The sequence below is a fragment of the Salmo trutta genome, chromosome 4 (assembly GCF_901001165.1).
Source record: "Salmo trutta chromosome 4, fSalTru1.1, whole genome shotgun sequence".
In the NCBI taxonomy this organism is placed as follows: domain Eukaryota; kingdom Metazoa; phylum Chordata; class Actinopteri; order Salmoniformes; family Salmonidae; genus Salmo; species Salmo trutta.
The window spans coordinates 68,342,396-68,360,442 of record NC_042960.1 but is presented as its reverse complement, the minus strand read 5'-3'; the positions used below and the strand labels follow the sequence as shown (position 1 = coordinate 68,360,442).

The following is an 18,047-nucleotide window of genomic DNA, read 5'->3' as shown; positions in this document are numbered from 1 at the left end:
TGTTATGTCTGCACCCTGATACAAGGCCATAGAGTTCTGGAACTGTTGCTGTATAAACAACTGTTGTGTAACAATATGATTGTATCATCACCTCCCACTATATCAGAGACATGGAACCATTTACTCTTCTAGTTCTTCCCTGTGAAATCAGAGGTAGATCTCCCTGCAGCTGCTTGTATTAAGGATTGTTCTATTATACAGTTAAATAGTCTCAGCCTTCATCTTTGGGTCAAATGTTTCACAACGTAGGGAAATGGGAACCATTTGGAACAGAGACAGTAATTCCCCTGAACATCTTTCTCTTCCTCATCTGGTTTCTTGAACAGCCCTTCACTCCTCCCCTCTTCCTCCCCTCTTCCCTTTTCATTCTATTCTATCAGCCACACCACTAGCTCACCTCCACACAATCCATTTACAAGTTAAAGACACACCTTGGAATAAATAACAAAGGAAAACTATTACTAGATGAAGTATAGTGATGTATTTTTTATTTCCCATCACCATAAATCATATTTAATCACTGAACAGTAGCAGACCTAACTTCATCTGTTCCTGACTCTGGATAGTGGATTAAGAAGACCATCAATCTTCAATTATTAAAGTACTATTCTGAACATTACTGATATACTGAGTGGCAAGTCAAGATATCTGCTGGTTTTATTGTTTGGTTAAGTAGCACCACCTGCTGGACAGGTTTAATGTTGCTGGACTGAGCAGTATGGGATGATGAATGATGACACATTTAGGGCCGGTTTCCTGGACATCTACATTGAACATGCTTTTTAGTCCAGGACTAGGATTAATCTGTGTCTGGGAAACCAGACCATATACTTTAGTAGAAAGTAAGTGATTCCAGCTTGTCGTGGGCTGACTAGTCCTCAATTGTCCTTTTGTTCCTAGACCAATTTCCATGCAGCTCCAGGTGACAGAGAACACATCAATTTGGGCCGAGCCTACAAGCTGATCAATGATACTGAGGATAATTACATAGTGACAGAGAACCAACTGAGAAAGATATCAATGGTTCTGAATGACAACCAATATACATCAACACCATACATCATGAAATGTACAAGATTAAAACATTGTATTTTATCATATATGAACACCTTAAATCTCTCTCTTGGGTAGGGGGCAGTATTTTCACGTCTGGATAAAAAACGTAGCCGATTTAATCTGGTTATTACTCCTGCCCAGAAACTAGAATATGCATATAATTGTTTGATTTGGATAGAAAACACCCTAAAGTTTCTAAAACTGTTTGAATGGTGTCTGTGAGTATAACAGAACTCATATGGCAGGCCAAAACCTGAGAAGGTTCTGTTCAGGAAGTGCCCTCTCTGACCATTTCTTGGCCTTCTATAGCCCCTTTATCGAAAACAGAGGATCTCTGCTGCAACGTGACATTTTCTAAGGCTCCCATAGGCTCTCAGAAGGCGCCAGAACGTTGAATGATGACTCTGCAGTCCCTAGCTGAAAAACAGTAGCGCATTTGGATAGTGGTCAATCTGAGAACAACGACACGGGTGTGCGCTTGCACGTGAAGAGTCCATTTTCTTCTTTCAGTCTTTGAACGAAAACAACGTCTCCCGGTCGGAATATTATCGCTATTTTACGAGAAAAATTGCATAAAAATTGATTTTAAACAGCGTTTGACATCCTTCGAAGTACGGTAATGGAATATTTTGATTTTTTTTGTCACGACATGCGTCCGCGCGTCACCGTTCGGATAGGGACCTGAACGCATGGACAAAACAGAGGATATTTGAACATAACTATGGATTATTTTGAACCAAAACAACATTTGTGGATGAAGTAAAAGTCCTGGGAGTGCATACTGACAAAGAACAGCAAAGGTAATCCAATTTTTCTTATAGTAATTCTGAGTTTAGTGAACGCCAAACTTGGTGGGTGTCAAATTAGCTAGCCCGTGATGGCGAGCTATCTACTCAGAATATTGCAAAATGTGCTTTTGCCGAAAAGCTATTTTAAAATCTGACACCGCGATTGCATAAAGGAATTCTGTATCTATAATTCTTAAAATAATTGTTATGTTTTTGTGAACGTTTATCGTGAGTAATTTAGTAAATTGTTAGTAAATTCCCCGGAAGTTTGCGGGGGGTATGCTAGTTCTGAACGTCATGTGCTATGGTAAAAAGCTGGTTTTTGATATAAATATGAACTTGATTGAACAAAACATGCATGTATTGTAAAACATAATGTCCTAGGAGTGTCATCTGATGAAGATCATCAAAGGTTAGTGCTGCATTTAGCTGTGATTTTGTTTTTTGTGATATTATATGCTAGCTTGAAAAATGGGTGTGTAGCTCAGTTGGTAGAGCATGGTGTTTGCAACGCCAGGGTTGTGGGTTCGATTCCCACGGGGGGCCAGCACAGAAAAAAAAAAAAAATGTATAAAATTGTATGAAATGTATGCATTCACCACTGTAAGTCGCTCTGGATAAGAGCGTCTGCTAAATGACTAAAATGTAAATGTAAATTATTTCTGGCTGGGTACTCTGCTGACATAATCTAATGTTTTGCTTTCGCTGTAAAGCCTTTTTGAAATCGGACAGTGTGGTTAGATAAAGGAGAGTCTTGTCTTTAACCTGTCGGCTAGGGGGCAGTATTGAGAATTTTGGAAAAAATATGTTCCCATTTTTAACTGCCTCCTACACCAACTCAGAAGCTAGAATATGCATATTATTGTTCAGGTTTGGATAGAAAACACTCTGAATTTCCTAAAACTGTTTGAATGGTGTCTGTGAGTATAACAGAACTCCTATGGCAGGCAAAAACCTGACAAGGTTTCAAGCAGGAAGTACCCTGTCTGACAAGGAGTCGTGCGTCTTGCATCTTTTTATTGAAAAGTAAGGATCTTAGCTGTAACGTGACAATTCCCAGGGCTCCAATAGGCTCTCAGAGCCCGCGAAAAACCTGAAGGTTTACGAGGGAGCCTCAGGCTGAAACAGATTATCGCCTTTTGTAAGTGGATGCTCAGAGGACCTTTGAATGAGGCGCGTGCACGAGTCGCTCCCGAGGAGAAATTTTATTCGGCTGTTTAGGCTCATGCATACTCCCGGTCGGAATATTATCACTTGTCTACGACATAAATGGCATAAAAATTGGTTTTAAACAGCGGTTGACATGCTTCGAAGTACGGTAATGGAATATTTAGACATTTTTGACACGCCAATGCGCCATGCGCGGGACCGTGAAGAAGCATTCTGATAGTGTCTAGAACTCACGAACAAAACGTCGCTGTTGGAATATAACGATGGATTATTTGGGACCAAACCAACATTTGTTATTGAAGTAGAAGTCCTGGCAGTGTATTCTGATGAAGAACAAGCAAGGTAAGAACATTTTTCTTATAGGAAATGTGATTTTGGTGGAGGCTGACCTGGGTGGGTATCTAAATAGCTAGCCCTGTAATGCCGGGCTATGTACTTAGATTATTGCAAAATGTGCTTCATCCGAAAAGCTATTTTAAAATCGGACATATCGAGTGCATAGAGGGGTAATGTATCTATAATTCTTAAAATAATTGTTATGCTTTTTGTGAACGTTTATCGTGAGTAATTTAGCAAACTGTTAGTAAATTCCCCGGAAGTTTGCGGTGGTTATGCTTTTTCTGAACGTCACATGCTAATGTAAAAAGCTGGTTTTTGATATAAATATGAACTTGATTGAACAGACATGCATGTATTGTATAACACAATGTCCTAGGTGTGTCATCTGATGAAGATCATAAAAGGTTAGTGCTGCATTTAGCTGTTGTTTGGGTTTATGTGACATGATATGCTAGCTTGAAAAATGGGTGTCAGATTTTTTCTGGCTGGGCACTCTGCTGACATAATCTAATGTTTTGCTTTCGTTGTAAAGCCTTTTTGAAATCGGACAGTGGGGTTAGATTAACGAGATTCTTGTCTTTAAATAGCTGTAAAATAGTCATATGTTTGAGAAATTTAAGTTATAGTATTTCTAACGATTCAAAAATCGCGCCACTGGAATTTCAGTAGCTGTTACGTAGGTGGGACGAAATCGTCCCACATACCCCAGAGAGGTTAAATAGCTGTAAAATAGTCATATGTTTGAAAAGTGGAAGTTTTCGGATTTTAGAGGAGTTTGTATTTCGCGCCCCGCCCATCATTGGATATTGGAGCAGACGTTCCGCTAGCGGAACATCTAGATGTAAGAGGTTTTAACCACTGAATGCGTCGTCAGTAGGTGTTAACCACTGAATGTGTCGTCAGTAGGTGTTAACCACTGAATGTGTCATCATCAGTAGGTGTTAACCACTGAATGTGTCATCAGTAGGTGTTAACCACTGAATGTGTCATCAGTAGGTGTTAACCACTGAATGTGTCGTCAGTAGGTGTTAACCACTGAATGCGTCGTCAGTAGGTGTTAACCTCTCTAGGGTAGGTGGCACCAAATTGTCCCACCTACGTAACAGTGTAATCCTGTGGCGTGTTATTCAAATACCTTAGAAATGCTAATTTCTCAAACATATGACTATTTTACAGCATTTTAAAGACAAGACTCTCGTTAACCTCTCTAGGGCAGGTGGCACCAAATCGTCCCACCTACGTAACAGCCAGTTGAATCCTGTGGCGCGATTTTCAGAAGTATTTGGTCATACGAGATTTGACTTCAGAAGAGTTCCAGGGTGTGTTGAGTCGTGGTGTCCCGTCCTCCCAGGTCATTGGCATGGTGCAGGAGCAGATAGGGTCAAAGTAGTGGAATGGGTAGTGGGTTTTTAACACTACATTCTTTCGGTGGTTGACAATAAATAGAAATGTGGATTGGATTAATGACATCTTTTATAATCAACAGAGATTCATGAATGAAAACAGGGATGCAGTAAAGAGGTTCTCTGACCAATTATCCACCACCCCCCTCATGACCTGGTAAAATAGACTGACTCTCGATATGTTATTGGCAGAAGAGGGCAGTGTAGGTAGAATGATTAGGTTCAGCGATACACGTACATTCCTGAGAACACATCCCATGTTTGGGAAATGGAAATGTGTTGCAAGAACTGTGTTATGGGCTGTTTTCACCTGTATGAGTGTGTTTGTGTTGTGTGGATGTTGTCTCGTCCCATGTGTGAGAGGTTTAATCACCAGGACTCTCGAGAGATCGATGACGCAGCAGTTGCTGAGATATGGACCGATTCCGAGCTCCGATGAGTGGGATGGCGAATGCGGGCCTCCAGGCCAGGAAGATGGCTCCTTCTCTTTCAATAACGAGGAGCCAATGTTTGATGAAACAATTTTCAACGTTTTGATTGAATTTTCAATGTTTTGATAGACTGTTCCTTTAATGAAAATTATGAAGAAAATCCTGAATCGAATTGTCATAATTGGAAAGAGGCCTAGGACTGTCATTGATGGGAATAGGAGGAATAATTATGTATTAGTCTGGTTTAATCCTTGTATCATAATTAAATTCCATATAGCGTGTGATTTCACAATTATGTATTTCCATATAGCGTATGATTGTTGTATTTATATATAGCATGTGATTAGTAGGGTTCTCATATAGCATCTGATCATATCATGGTGAATTATTGAATCATTTAAGGGTGGAATTGATAAGAGAATTATCTAATAAAGGTAAATGAATCAATAAACCATGATGAATTATTAGTCATACAGCATGGTTAAAGAATAATCAATGTAATGATCAATGTAGGGATCGATTAGTCTGATTAGTTCCGGAAAGTCCTGAACCACTGGAGAGGAAAAGAAATGTGTGTATGCAATTAGTATAGAGAGAGAGTAAAAGCTTCAAAGAGTTCCTAACCTTGAGGGAAAAGAACAGGCTTAGCTCTGGATAGTGATTAACAGTGTGAGAAGTTTATGGGGGTTGCAGGTCACCAACGGATTGTGTGTAAATGCATGTGCGTAAGTAAGCAAGAACTATATAATGACTGTTTTGTTATCCTGACGGCAGAACGTTCTCATGAATAAAGCTACAGAAACCTTTTGCAGAAAGTCGGTGCCTAATTATTTTAACCCATTGTCTTACAAACCTTGGGCATTAGTCAAGGCGAATTGATTATTGATTATTATCATCAAAGATATAAATTCCTTTAACAAATACATGCATGTTTTGTTCAATCAAGTTCATATTTATATCAAAAACCAGCTTTTTACATTAGCATGTGACGTTCAGAACTAGCATTCCCAACGAACACTTCCGGTGAATTTACTAAATTACTCACGATAAACGTTCACAAAAAACATAACAATTATTTTAAGAATTATAGATAGAGACCTCCTTTATGCAATCGAGGTGTCCGATTTTAAAATAGCTTTTCGGTGAAAGCACATTTTGCAATATTCTGAGTAGATAGCCCAGCCATCACGGCTAGCTATTTTGACACCCACCAAGTTTGACCCTCACCAAACTCCGATTTACTATTAGAAAAGTTTGATTACCTTTCCTGTTCTTCATCAGAATGCACTCCCAGGACTTCTACTTCAATAACAAATGTTGGTTTGGTTCAAAATAATCCATAGTTATATCCAAATAGCGGTGTTTTGTTCGTGCGTTCAAGACACTATCCAAGGGTGACGAAGGGTTACGCGGCCGACGCGATTCGTGACAAAAAAATTCTAAATATTCCATTACCGTACTTCGAAGCATGTCAACCGCTGTTTAAAATCTATTTTTTTGCTATTTTTCTCGTAAAAAAGCGATAATATTCCGACCGGGAGTCATTGCTTTTGTTCAAAGACAAAAGAATAAAAACATGGGGTCTCCTCGTGCACGCGCCTCCAGTCTCTGTTCTCTGATCGACCACTATCTAAATGCGTTAATGTTTTTCAGCCATGGCCTGCAAAGCCACCATTCAGCTTTTTGCCGCCTTCTGAGAGCCCTTGGGAGCCGTAGGAAGTGTCACGTTACAGCAGAGATCCCCTGTTTTGGATAGAGATGATCAAGAAGGCCAACAAAAGGTCAGAGAGGGCGCTTCCTGTTTGGAATCTTCTCAGGTTTTGGCCTGCCAAATGAGTTCTGTTATACTCACAGACACCATTCAAACAGTTTTAGAAACTTTGGAGTGTTTTCTATCCAAAGCTAATAATTATATGCATATTCTAGTTTCTGGGCAGGAGTAATAATCAGATTAAATCGGGTACGTTTTTATCCGGCCGTGAAAATACTGCCCCCTATCCATAACAGGTTTTCAGCAATTGTGTGATATGTACAGGTGGTCTATGTTATACAGTAATGTTTCACAAATATATTGAATAAAGGCACAAGACACATCTCCCTGACTGATCATTCATTTGGTTTATTCATGTGAAGACAAACTAAATGCTAGCTGGAATGGCATTATACAATAATTATACAATAGCTTACAATAGAGTATGTTATGAAAAGAGTTCACTATTCATATCTATAGCCTTGTGCTGAGCACATCGGACCCTCTTGTGTCCTTCGATCATAGTCCATCCTTGTCATTGTCTCCACTCACTTTAAGGGGAAGGTCGTGGCACAAAAAGTACATTCTTAGCCCTTGTCATGTAGTCCATCAACTCTCGTATATTGGAGAAGTGTAGATTGGCCCCACATCGAAACCTAGACCTGTCGAAAATCACTTTGTATCCCTTTCCTTTACCTGTTACAATGTCAAAGAGGTATCCAGAGCAGTGTTCATCCATGTAACATATTGCTGCAGCAGGATTGCTTTTTTCTATTTGCATACTTTTTAGGTTGTTTAACAAGGCAGTGTGCTCACATGACCCTGAGGACCTTCCATTTGTTGACTGCCCAAAATACAGTCCCCACCATGCACTTTTTAGTGACTGTATCATGGTATGCATCTCTTCCACTACACGTATGCAAGGGAACTCACTTTGACCACCAGGTATGGATCTCGGTCTAGCTATCAGGTACCCTCCTGGGTATTTTGCAATCATGTCCTCTATAATGTTTGCAGGTTGACTGTATTCCCATTTTAGGAAGTCGGTACTTTTGTAACAGCCTCCTATGACATATACCTGTACATAGCCCATCTATAATTTAGCCCAAACAACTACCTCTTCCCCTACTGTATTTATTTATTTTATTTATTTTGCTCCTTTGCACCATATTATTTATATTTTAACTTTGAACTTTCTTCAAACTACAAACTACCATTCCAGTGTTTTACTTGCTATACTTTATTTACTTTGCCACCATGGCCTTTTTTGCCTTTACCTCCCTTATCTCACATCATTTGCTCACATTGTATATAGTCTTATTTTTTTCTACTGCATCTTTGATGGTATGTTGTTTTACTCCATGTGTAACTCTGTGTTTTTGTATGTTGTCGAACTGCTTTGCTTATCTTGGCCAGGTCGCAATTGTAAATGAGAACTTGTTCTCAACTTGCCTACCTGGTTAAATAAAGGTGAAATAAAAAAAAAATATATATATATGACATATATGGCGAATGAGATAATAACATAATCATCTGTCTTCATCATACATGAACACACTCCTCCGGGCACCGCTCCACAGTTTTCCGATATGGCAAAAGCTCCAGCATTCACATCGGGTCTATTCAGGAAAGATGTCATTTGTTGCTCAGACACAGAACCCCACCAGTTGTCACCCAGTGACTCTACAAATGAAAGCCATGATCTATCCAATAGAGGCCAGTTTCCATATGCCACTTCCATTCCAGCCATTTCCAATAGACACTTGCTGTTCCTCCCAGTGCTGAGACAGGCTAAGTGTGTTCATATCCTAGGAACAGACCTTGCTATTTAACTGCTTTCCTGTGATAGTTGGTTGGGTAGACAGGCTTGCTTGGAAGAATACTCCAGATCTGGAAGAGAGAGAGAGAGGGTGGGTGGGAGTAAATTTGAGCCAGGCACAGTTAGACAACAGAGCTCCCATTGTATACATGAGGGTAGCTCCGTCCAGTTCATAGTCCCAGAACCAAAATGCTCTCAGTCTGTCATTGACTGGGTTCGGGTGAACATCTCCCGAGAGAGCCACATTATGCTAAGTGGTAAATGGGTTGCTAGCACCCCTAGGTTGAATACACACGAGCGGTTGAGTAACAGGCCACAGATGAATAACCAAGATATTGTGCCATGAAGGGACTCGTGTTAGATAATACAGACACGGCTGAATGAGCAGGCCCAGCCATAAACACTTTCTGAATGAGCAGGGCAGAGTTGATGACACGACCTCGGAAAAGGAACAGGGGGAGAAGAAAAACGCTTGCTTTGTTTTTTCTATCTTTTTATCTCGTGTGAAGTATTTGGCTTTCCTCATGTGTGGGTTTGAAGTTCCACGCCCAGCGAAAAGGGGGATTGTTGGGATATATTTAATTAAACTAGGTGTGGTGCATAGCTTATGAATACATTCATGTTATTAAACATAACAGGTTTGTATTGTATTGACATAGATTGAGCAACCTATAATAGAAGTGACTAACTGGAGGATTGGTCATAGGGGCTAGTCTGTATGGACCGTTTGAGACTGGGTTGATCGCCACTTGTCTCCACTGGTCTCCTCCTTCGCCCTCTTGTTACATTCATCGTGCTCATGCACAGGTCCTGTGCTATAGGAAAGGGTCTTGGTACAAAGGACACTTTTACAACCGTTGTCATATGGTCCAGCAAACTTGTCATTGAGTTAAAGTGTATATCTGTATCAAGCACAAACCCCGAATTATCAAACGTGACCTTGTATGGTTGTCCTTTTGCTGTTACAATTTCGAAGAGGTATCCACATTCCTCTTCATCCATATAACAGATCGCTGCAGCTGGCTATGGGGTATTCGTCTTCCATCTTTTCTAGGTCCTGTATAACTTCAATGTGCTTTGATGACCTTGGGGAACTGCCCGTTGAAAGCCCCCCACCTCCCTGCATCTCACCAGAGTAGGCCGTGATGGCAACAGCTCCTACAGTGACTTCGGGTCTATTTAGGGATGATATTAGCTGCTCTTTAGAGACGGAACCCCACCACTTCTGAGGCCAGTTGCCATATTTCCTTTACTTAGAGACACGGAGTGAGTCGAATTGTCTTCTCCCCACATAGGCCATCTTCTAATCAGTAACCTAGTTTGCTATATGTGTGTGTGTGTGTGTGTGAGGCATCAGTGTCTCTGGAGCCAAGGCATTAGTGTGTGATTAAATGCCTCCCTCTCTCAGCCTCATGGCACCTGGCCTGGCCCTGCCTTTACAATATCTAATCTCTGTACAGGAGATAAGCGGTGTGTGTGTGTGTGTGTGTGTGTGAGGCATCAGTGTCTCTGGAAGGGAATAAATAGTGCAGCAAAGCACCAGACCCCCAGCAGGTAACAGTAACAGACACATTGAAAGCAATGAATAAGCTTAAACCATTTGATAAAGCACACACACGCGCACGCACGCACGCACAAACGCACGCACGCACGCACACACACACACACACACACACACACACACACACACACACACACACACACACACACACACACACACACACACACACACACACACACACACACACACACACACACACACACACAGCCGTCCTGTAGATACGACTCCTGAGTTGAAATGGTATCAGCGCTTTCGGCTGAGTCGACCGTTGAATATGATGTGTAGAAATAATGGTTTCCAGGGTCCCCATCTGCCATAGTAGCGACTGAGATGTAATCAAAGGCACGTATAGATAGAGAACCCTGCCCTGTTGCACAAGAAGGTCACCATTTACACAGTCCACTGAAGTGTGTATATGCACACACGTTGTTACATTGACTATTCATCTCTTCCCCTACATCTTTCACTCATTACTTTGCAAGGCATACCTCACAGTGTTTCATATCCCACATAGGAATATGCCCTCCCAGCACTTACAGAGACGAGTGGTAGCACTATGCATCACTTTCCCAACCCTATTGCAGGTATAACTTAGTGTTTACATTGGGAGGGAGAAATGTAGCACATACCCCTGACAGACATGGTGAATTAGTCAGTCCTAGCAAGCAAAACTCCCAAATGCACTCTGTGACACTGAGACAGAATAGCATATTGTAGCCTAAGTCAGGTGCATATATTATAGACACAGATAGTTAGGCAGGGAATAGGAGGACAGTGTGTACGAGACACAACCCAATAGACATTGGGGTGAGGTGCAGCAACTATTACCTACATTGGATAAAGCAGGACATTAAACCAACAGTAGGGGGGAGCGAGGGGAAGGTACATTTCCAAACACACCGGGTGACAGGACGGTCAGGAATACTACTATCACACTCACCAGACACAGTGTTCCTAACCAACAGATATGTTATTTATATAGTTTTAGAATACTTTTAGAAATAGATAGTTGATTACGGGGCCACCTGGCTGTTCGCGAACAGGGCCCTTGGTCGGAATGTGGCGCGTGTGAGTTCTGGGGCAGGACGTTCCAGTGGTATACACCTGGTGGTAGTGTGGTATAACAAATACATGTAATAACCCTCCCGTTGTCTCGGCCGGGTCAGAGCGACCCCCTGGGCCGGCCATGTGTCAGCAATGTGTATGTTATAACCCCTCTCTGCAGTTGTCTAAGCCGGGTCAGAGAGACCCCGGGCCCGGCAATGTGTTAGCAATGTGTATGTTATAACCCCCTCTGCAGTTGTCCAGGCCGGGTCAGAGCGACCCCGGGGGAAGCGTTAGCAATGTGTATGTTATAACCCCCCTGCCATTGTCCAGGCCGGGTCAGAGCGAACCCCTGGGCCGGGCGCAGCGTTAGAAATGTGTATGTTATAACCCCCCTTCCGTTGGCCGGGTCAGAGCGACCCCCTGGGAGCTGCGGTGCGTCAGTGTGCAAGAGGGCAGCGGCCGTTCAAGAGGGCAGTGGCCGCTGTCGGCCGGCCGTAGAGAGGCTACTAATATTGTCAGGAAGAAGAAGAAGAAGAAGAAGAAAAAGAAGAAGAAAAAGAGGATGAGGAGGACGACGATGAGGACGACGATGAGGGCGACGGCGAGGAATACGACCCCGCCGAGCATGAGGCCGCCGCCGCCTCGCAGTCCCGGTTTCAGTGCGGCTCAGGTCCTGGAACAGATAACCTCCAGTGTCGACGGAGAAGACGAAGAAGACTTCTGCGATTCCGAAGAGGAGGACGTTTCGGAAGACAACGACGGCGAGGAATACGACCCCGAACATGACGCGGACGACTCGGCCTTGCGGTCGTGCTCCTCTTCGGAGGAGGAGGAAGAGCGAGAGGGAGAGTGAGAGGGAGACACGGCCGCTGCCTGAGAGTGAGACAGAGAGCCAGAGCCAGAGCGAGAGTACACGGCGGCGGCGGCCGGCCAAGCCCGAAGGGAGACGTTGCTGTCAAAAAACGGCAAAATCAAATGGTCTTCCGTGGCCTATTGTGGCCCGGACCTGCCCCGCGCCGTCCGCCACCCCGGCCCGCGGTGACGCCTGGCCCCATGGCCTACGCCGCGTCGCGCGCGCTCGACATCGAGTCCACCTTCCGGCTGTTTGTCACGCCGGCGATAGAAAGGATCATTGTGGACATGACAAATCTGCAGGGGGTGAGAAAATACGGCGACGGCTGGCGACCCATGGACTCCACCGACCTGCGCGCCTACCTAGGGCTTCTAATCCTAGCGGGCGTCTACAGGTCCCGGGGCGAGGCCGCGGCCAGCCTGTGGGACGCGGAGAGCGGCAGGACCGTGTTCCGAGCCACCATGCCGCTCAAGGTCTTTCACAAGTACTCGAGGCTGCTGCGATTCGACGACCGCCGGTCGAGACCCGCGAGACTCGCCACCGACAGACTGGCGGCCATAAGAGAGGTCTGGGACCTGTGGGAGGAGCGGCTGCCGGCCCTCTACAACCCGGGGTCCGACTTGACGGTGGACGATCAACTGGTCCCGTTCAGAGTTACTGTCTGTGTGTGTCTGTGTGTATCTGTACGTACGTACGTGTACTATAGAGAGGTAGCGTCAGCGTGTAACATAAACGCCGTGCGCACCCAATGATGAGCCAGTGGTAGGTTAGAGAGGTAGCGTCAGCAGCAGCAGCATCATCAGCATCATCAGTATCAGCAACAGCAGTATCAGCAGCATCAGCGTGTAACATAAACGCCGTGCGCCCCCAATGATGAGCCAGCGGTAGTTTAGAGAGGTGGCGTCAGCAGCAGCATCAGCAGCAGCAGTAGCAGCAGCAGCGGCAGCGTGTAACAAACGCTGTGCGCCCCAATGATGAGCCAGCGGTAGTATAGAGGGGTAGCGTCAGCAGCATCAGCATCAGTAGCAGCGTCGTCGATGACGCCGCCGCTAATCTCCTTCCTCTCCCTCTCCCAAAAGGGCGCTGTCCTTTCCAACAGTACATCCCCAGCAAGCCGGCCAAATACGGCATCAAGTCGTGGGTGGCCTGCGACGTCAAGTCCAGCTACGCTTGGAAGATGCAAGTCTACACCGGTAAGGCGGCCGGCGGAGCCCCCGAGAAGAACCAGGGCGCACGCGTATTCCTCGATCTCACGCAGGGGCTGCCGGGTGGTCACAACTTCACCTCCGAAAATTTCTTCATCGCTGGCTCGAACTCGGACAGCGGCTCCTCGAGAGGAACCTCACCATGGTCGGCACGGTGCGAAAGAACAAGCCCGAGCTCCCTCCCGCGCTGTTCCAGTCAAAGGGCAGACAGGTCTCGTCCTCCAGGTTCGCCTTCACGCCCACCGCCACTCTGGTGTCCTACCTGGCAAAGAGAAATAAGAACGTGCTACTCCTGAGCACGCTGCACACGGAGGCCGACGTTAGCGATCACCACGACCGGAAGCCGGCTCTCATCCTAGACTACAACAAGGGCGGCGTGGACAACCTAGACAAGGTGGTCGGCACCTACAGCTGCAGACGGATGACTGCCCGCTGGCCCTTTGTCATCTTCCACAACATCCTCGACGTGTCCTCCTACAACGCCTTTGTCATATGGCGAGAGATCAAGCCCGACTGGATGCCTCGGAAGCGGAACAAGAGGAGGGTGTTCCTGGAGCAGCTGGGAAAGGCGCTTGTCAAGCCCTTGATAGAAAGAAGGCAGCGTCTCCCCCGCACCGAAGCCGCGTCCGCGCTTGTCAAAGTCCTGCAGAGTGCGGACGACGGCGCGGCTCCTCCGCGAGCCCGGGAGCACGCCGCTGGCCCGGATGCCACTGGCCCGGCCGCCGCCCCGCTAGTGGCGAGTAAGAGGAAGAGGTGTCAGCTCTGCCCACCCAAGAAGAAAGCCAAGACACACACGGCGTGCTGCAGGTGTAAGAAATACATCTGCAAAGGCTGTTCGCATGCGTACTGTCACACTTGTGCCCTCTGGGCCTTTAGCCGAGACGGGACAGGGTGACCCGCCGGGGACACGGGGAGTAGGCAGAATGGGAGGACAACGGGAGGGTTAAACATTTTCACTATTTCATTTTCTCTTTCTCATTTATTTTTCCTTTTTTGTTTCTTGTCCTTGGGTTTCCAGTTCTTTATCAGAGTTTCCATTTCCTCACACACAGAGACATCCAATGTTCCCACTGCAGACCATTTGGTGTTTAATTTTCTTGTGTGTTTTTCCCATTTCATAGAGATTTTATTATCTCCTCTTTACTTAGGGGGTGTCTAGTCCCTAATATCTCTACTGGTGTTGTATTCATTTTATCGATTGTCTACAGCTTAGCTATAATTTATTAAATCCTCCTTGCTATCTTCTTTTCCTTTTGATTTCATTCTTTGTGATGTCTATCCTTCTTATGTTTATTTATTTACTCACCATATCCTATCTTATGGTTAATGATTGTTTTGGTCCTATTGTACTCTATCCTCAGCACTAGTTCCTATTTCACGGCTGGGTAGCCTGAGGCTGTTTTTCTCTACACAGCTTGTGTTTTATCCCTATGTTTTATCTTCTCACTTCACTCACCGTATATACTATATGTGTTTCATACTTTTTATTATGTTCTGTGTATTTCACAGTGGTTACTTTAAAACCTGTTGGGGATCTGATCCCGGTATTGGGATTTATTGTCAAGAGACCATGGCGGGAAATTCAAAACTGCAAGAATCTAATAATTTCAATTTCTCAAACAATCAACTATTTTTCACCATTTGAAAGATAAACATCTCCTAAATCCAACCACATTGTCCGATTTCAAAGAGGCTTTACGGCGAAAGCATAAAGTTAGGTTATGTTAGGAGAGTACATTGAAAATAGCTGTGTGTAATGTTTTGTCAATTCAAAGACAGGCGTCACCAAAAGCAGATAACCAGCTACAATTATGCACTAACCTTTGACAATCTTCCTCAGATGACACTCCTAGGACATTATGTTATACAATACATGCATTTTTTTGTTCCATCAAGTTCACATTTATATCCAAAAACAGCATTTTACAGTAGCGGTGAAATTCTGAATTTTTTTCCCCTCAAATGCTTCCGGTGAATCAACGTTACAATTTACAAAATTACTATTCGAAAACATTGGTAAATTATAATATTGTCATTCAAAGAATTATAGTTTAACATTTCGTAAATGCTACTGCATTGCCAGATTTCAAAATAACTTTACTGGGAAATCACACTTTGCAATAAACGGGGTGCTGTGCTAAGAACAATAGGCTAGGATATCCTCTATGGGACAGGCGGGACGAATTCGTCCCACCTACGTAACAGCTAGTGTCATCCTGTGGCGCGATTTTTAAAACGTTTGAAATGATATTACTTCAATTTCTCAAACATATGACTATTTTACAGCTATTTAAAGACAAGACTCTCGTTAATCTAACCACACTGTCCAATTTCAAAAAGGCTTTACAACGAAAGCAAAACATTAGATTATGTCAGCAGAGTGCCCAGCCAGAAATAATCAGACACCCATTTTTCAAGCTAGCATATAATGTCACAAAAACCTAAACCACAGCTAAATGCAGCACTAACCTTTTATGATCTTCATCAGATGACACAGCTAGGAATTATGTTATACAATACATGCATGTCTGTTCAATCAAGTTCATATTTATATCAAAAACCAGCTTTTTACATTAGCATGTGACGTTCAGAAAAAGCATACCCCCGCAAACTTCCGGGGAATTTACTAACAATTTGCTAAATTACTCACGATAAACGTTCACAAAAAGCATAACAATTATTTAAAAATTTATAGATACATTACTCCTCTATGCACTCGATATGTCCGATTTTAAAATAGTTTTTCGGATGAAGCACATTTTGCAATATTCTAAGATCATAGCCCAGCCATCACGGGCTAGCTATTTAGACACCCGGCAAGTTTAGCCTTCACAATAATGAAGTGACGACATCCCAGGGACGTCAACTTCTCTTCCTTGTCATCCGGTCTCTGTTCATCATAGACGCTTCAAACAACTTTATAAAGATCGTTGACATCTAGTGGAAGCCGTAGGAAGTGCGAAATGAATCCTTTGTCACTGTGTGATCTATTAGCAATGACTCGAAAATAGTACAGCCACAAAATTCTAATTTCCTGGTTGTATTTTTCTCAGGTTTTTGCCTGCCAAATGAGTTTTGTTATACTTACAGACACCATTCAAACAGTTTTAGAAAATTCAGAGTGTTTTCTATCCAAATCTGTTAATAATATGCATATCCTAGCTTCTGAGATGGTGTAGGAGGCAGTTACAAATGGGTACATTTTTTTTTTTAATTATCAATACTGCCCCCTAGCCCCAACAGCAAAAACCCTGTGTGTAGATTGATGAGGAAAATGATTTATTAAATCCATTTTAGAATAAGGTTGTAACGTAACAAAATGTGGAAAAAGGGAAGGGGTCTGAATACTTTCTGAATGCCCTGTATGTATGTTAATAGAATTTGTTCTCCCCAATAGTAAAGTTTGTCCAACTAGTTTTCTCCATACCTCTAAATACCATCTTATTAGATGGAGCCATTTCACCCCATTAGTTTGGGATTGAGACCTGCAGTCATCTTGATTTCAGACCACTTTGGAGATATTAACATACTTACCAATCAATACAGATACTGTATGTAAAACCATAGTAAAGTCCAGTATGGACTATCAATACAGATACTGTATGTAGAACCATAGTAAAGCCCAGTATGGACTGTCAATACAGATACTGTATGTAGAACCATAGTAAAGTCCAGTATGGACTATCAATACAGATACTGTATATAGAACCATAGTAAAGTCCAGTATGGACAATCAATACAGATACTGTATGTAGAACCATAGTAAAGTCCAGTATGGACTATCAATACAGATACTGTATGTAGAACCATAGTAAAGCCCAGTATGGACTATCAATACAGATACTGTATGTAGAACCATAGTAAAGCCCAGTATGGACTATCAATACAGATACTGTATGTAGAACCATAGTAAAGCCCAGTATGGACTATCAATACAGATACTGTATGTAGAACCATAGTAAAGCCCTGTATGGACTATCAATACAAAGTGACAATTTAGATTGAGGCCCAGTTCAATGAGAGGAAGTCTTAACAGAACTGGGGGATGACAGACATGAAGTGGGAGGGTGGAGATCTAATATTATTTTGTGCCAAACACTAAAGCATGATATTGTAATAAATCTACACCCTATTCCCTATGTAGAACACTACTTTAGACCTGGTCAGAAGCACCGTAGTGCACTACGTAGGGAGTAGGGAACCATTTGGAACAGAGACAGTAATTCCCCTGAACATCTTTCTCTTCCTCATCTGGTTTCTTGAACAGCCCTTCACTCCTCCCCTCTTCCTCCCCTCCTCCCTTTTCATTCTATTCTATCAGCCACACCACTAGCTCACCTCCACACAATCCATTTACAAGTTAAAGACACACCTTGGAATAAATAACAAAGAAACTATTTCTAGATGAAGTTTAGTGTTGTATTTTTTATTTCCCATCACCATAAATCATATTTAATCACTGAACAGTAGCAGACCTAACTTCATCTGTTCCTGACTCTGGATAGTGGATTAAAAAGACCATCAATCTCCAATGATATTAAAGTACTATTCTGAACATTACTGATATACTGAGTGGCAAGTCTAGATATCTGCTGGTTTTATTGTTTGGTCAATAGCACCAACTG

General features: G+C 43.3%; 1 long non-coding RNA gene across 1 annotated transcript; it reads right to left on the bottom strand.

Annotated features, from left to right (window-relative positions):
* Window positions 1–475: 475 nt before the first annotated feature.
* LOC115191488 (uncharacterized) lies at window positions 476–17,994 on the bottom strand. The gene is made up of 2 exons (XR_003877693.1): window positions 17,898–17,994; window positions 476–536 (listed from the first exon to the last, which is right to left on the bottom strand). It is a non-coding gene; the product is annotated as an uncharacterized LOC115191488 (long non-coding RNA).
* Between the last annotated feature and the right edge of the window lie 53 nt (window positions 17,995–18,047).